At 44.7% G+C, this 4,060-nt stretch overlaps 1 non-coding gene across 1 annotated transcript; it reads left to right on the forward strand.

Moving 5' to 3' along the window:
* Window positions 1–3,418: 3,418 nt before the first annotated feature.
* TRNAL-UAA lies at window positions 3,419–3,501 on the forward strand. The gene has a single exon. It is a non-coding gene; the product is annotated as a tRNA-Leu (tRNA).
* The last annotated feature ends 559 nt before the right edge of the window (window positions 3,502–4,060 follow it).

Consider the following 4,060-nt stretch of genomic DNA (forward strand, 5'->3'; position numbering starts at 1 on the left):
TGACACAGTTCCAGATGACAGTCTCATAAGCAAACTAGGGAAATGAGGTCTAAATGTAATGACAATAAAGTAGGTGCACAACTAGTTGTAAAACCATACTCAGAGTAGTTGTCAATGATTTTCTGTCAAACTGGGAGGATGTATCTTGTGGGATCCCACAGGGCTCTGTCCTGGGTCTAGTACTATTCAATATTTTCATAAATGACTGGGATAAAGGAGTGGAGAGTATCCTTATAAAATCTGAGGAGGACAGCAAGCTGCGTGGGTGGGATTGCAAGCACTTTGGAGGACAGGATTAGAATTCAAAATGACCTTGATAAATTGGAGAATTGGTCTGAAATCAACAAGATGAAATTCAATAATGAGAAGTGCAAAGTACTACATTTAGGAAGAAAAAAAATCAAATGCACAACTACAAAATAGGCAATAACTGGCTAGACAGTAGTACTTCAGAAAAGGATCTGGATCACAAATTGCGTATCAGTCAATAATGTGATGCAATTGTGAAAAGGGCTAATCAGTCTGGAATGTATTTACAAAAGTGTTGTATGTAAGACATGGGAGATACTTGTTCTATTCTACTCAGCACTGGTGAGGCCTCAGCTGGAGTACCATATCCAGTTTTGAGCACCACACTTCAGGAAAGATGGGGACAAAATGGTGAGAGTTCAGAGGAGAATAACAAAAATGATAAAAGGTTTAGAAAACTTGACTGAGGAGGAAAGGTTTAGTTTTGAGAAGACTGAGTGGGGGACCTCATAGTCTTCAAATATGTTCAGGGCTGTTATAAAGAGGATGGTGATTAAATGTTCTTCATTTAGATATTAGAAAAATATTTCTAAATACTGGAATAGGTTACCTAGGGAGGTTGTGGAATCCTCATCACTGGAGGGCTTTAAAAACATTTTGGACAAATATCTGTCAGGGATGGTCTCGAGGTTTATTTGGTCCTGCCTCAGCTCAGGGGGGTGGACTAGATGGCTTCTCAAGGTCCCTTCCAGCCCTATGTTTCTATGATTCTTTCCCTAATGTTGAAATGAGCTACCACGTTTGTATGGCATTGTTAACAATGTTCAAGGGATTGGGCTCCCTCACAGCCTGCATCCCTATAATGCTACGTCCTAGGATTGGCTAAGACTGAACCATCACAGTCCATGGTTGGTGACCTATAGACCTCACTGCAACAAAAACAAAAGGGTCATCTTCAAATGGGCATCATTTCCTGTCTTGAAGAAGGAAAGGAAAAAAAGCCCACTCACCAGTATAGAGTACAAATGTTTGACTCGTTTCTAGTGATCAGTTTGTTAATGAACTGCAACGTCAGGTTCATCACCACAACAGGGGACTGTATGAAAGTCTAGCTATGCATTTTGTGGCATGTAGATTTCTTTGGGGAAATGGAGCAAGGAGTGTTTATGTGTCTGGGAATGGAGATCAACCAAGTAGCGATTAATTTTGTTTGACCAACTGCATTGTTTTTTCTTGACCTGTTAGCTATGATCACGGATACTGTCTGATACAACTGTCAGGAGACTATACCCTGCTTTTGCCTGGGAATAGATGTGATGATCTAATAGATCTTTGCTATCTCTGGCATCTGTGCCCGCAGGGGCGGCTCCAGGCACCAGTGTAGCAAGCATGTGCCTGGGGCGGCAAGCCGTGGGGGGCGACCTGCCGGTCACTGTGAGGGCGGCAGGCAGGCGGCTTTCGGCGACATGCCTGCGGGAGGTCCACTGGTCCCGCAGCTTTGGTGGCAATTTGGTGGTGGGGACGCCAATGGTGCAGCACCGGCGGACCTCCCGCAGGCATGCCACCGAATCTGCGTGACCAGTGGACTGCCCACAGGTGTGCCGCCAAAAGCCACCTGCCTGCCGTGCTTGGGGCGGCAAAAACATAGAGCTGCCCCTGTGTGCCCGTATTCTGGGGGATCAAATCAGGTTAAAGCAGGACAGAAAATTCTCTGGAAAAAAACAAGTTCAGCCTAGTTTCTGATTGTTCTCTCAAAATCAACACTGGCTATTTTTGCTTTATAAATAAATCCCACTTTTAACAAAAACCAACAAACTTCATTTATTTATTCTTTTTCTTTTTCCAAACAACTCACTTCTCATTTCCATTTTTTCTGTGACATCAGCCTAGTCATCGGCTCATTTCCACATCCCACACTCCTAGGCCAAAATAGTCCTATATTTGCTGGGTGAGGTTAGGAATGGTACATCTATTTATAGATAGTATGTGTGTCTGGGAGAGATCATACAGGGTTGCAGAAATCCCACTGGAAAAGGGATTCTGACACAGAAAAACCCAAAGGGGGAATCAAGCCCCTTCTAAAATATTGAACTAATCTTTGTGTCTAATATGCAGTGAAAAAAATGGCCTGGGTTATTTGCCAACAGGGGGTCTGGTTTGTCCTCAGTTTTACCACAAGACTATTCTCCCTGTTCCAGTGCTATGAAAAAGGCTTTGTGCAGCAGGATGGACGTAGGAAGGAGCTCACTGTACACTCTGTGGCTGGCCTAGACTGCTGAGACAGAAGGGCTCTTAAGAAGTCCCTCCACTCTTCCTGTCTCCCCTTCCTCCTCCCCCCACTCTATATTGCAAAACACATGCTATAAAATCAAACATCCCTCCCTACCTTGGCCCTTCAGCACCTATTTTCTGTTTCCCCTATATAAAACAGGAGAGCTGAGAGCTGTTTTATGGGTATTAGCTTTCCTTGTGCTGTGACTGAGCACCTGAGTTTCAATCCAACCCACTGTTGTAAATATGATGAGTTTTCCGAACTCAGCTGAACCCTGCGTGTGGCCATCTGCATTAGAAACAGAATAGGACTGCCCTCTTTGGTTTATATCCCGATATTATGCTGAATCAAATCAGATGCCTATTAGTCCTTCCCAGTCACCAAAGAAAGGCTGGTGTTTCTGAAAAGAGCTGAAAAAGTGAGGAAGCTAAAGATGGAATGAACATGGAGATCGGAGAGTGAATCCCATTTCACTCTAGCAAGAACTGGTTTCTCCATGTCAAGACTATCATTTGCTGAAGTATCATGTTAAGGAAACCCAGAGATATAAAACCATGGAGTAGAATTTCCCTCCCATGTATGAGAAGGACACATCCTCTGTGGGAACATTCCCGGAGCTTACTGCAGCAGCATACAATTTCACAGAATCATAAACACGTAGGGCTGGAAAGGAACCTTGAGAAATCCTCAGGTCCAGGCCCTGCACTGAGGCAGGACCACATAAACCTAGGCGACACCTGACAACTGTTTGTCCAACCTGTTGTTAGAAACCTCCAGTGACGGGGATTCTACAACCTCCCCCGGAAGCCTAGTTCAGAGCTTAATTACCCTTACAGTTAGAAAGTTTTTCCTAATAACTAACCTAAATTCCCTTGCTGCAGATGAAGCCAAGCACTTACCAGAATGGCCGAGTGGTTAAGGCGTTGGACTTAAGATCCAATGGACATATGTCTGCGTGGGTTCAAACCCCACTTCTGGTAGCAATGTTTTTTTGGGATACCGGAAGGAAGCACAAGCAGGAGAGTGCAAGGGGGAGGATTCCTGTCTCAGACTGAGAAAGCGGGGACAATCAGCGAGTTATCGTAAGTGCCTATACACAAATGCAAGAAGCCTGGGGAAACAAGCAGGGAGAACTGGAAGTCCTGGCACAGTCAAGGAACTATGATATGATTGGAATAACAGAGACTTGGTGGGAAAACTCACATAACTGGAGTACTGTCATGGATGGATATAAACTGTTCAGGAAGGACAGGCAGGGCAGAAAAGGTGGGGGAGTTGCATTGTATGTAAGAGAGCAGTAAGACTGCTCAGAGCTCCGTATGAAACTGCAGAAAAACCTGAGATTCTCTGCATTAAGTTTAGAAGTGTGAGCAACAAGGGTGATGTCGTGGTGGGAGTCTGCTATAGACCACCAAACCAGGGGGATGAGGCGGATGAGGCTTTCTTCCAGCAACTAGCAGAAGTTACTAGATCACAAGCCCTGGTTCTCATGGGTGTCTTTAATCACCCTGATATCTGCTGGGAGAGCAATACAGCGGT

The sequence above is a fragment of the Trachemys scripta genome, chromosome 7 (assembly GCF_013100865.1).
Source record: "Trachemys scripta elegans isolate TJP31775 chromosome 7, CAS_Tse_1.0, whole genome shotgun sequence".
Classification (NCBI taxonomy): domain Eukaryota; kingdom Metazoa; phylum Chordata; order Testudines; family Emydidae; genus Trachemys; species Trachemys scripta.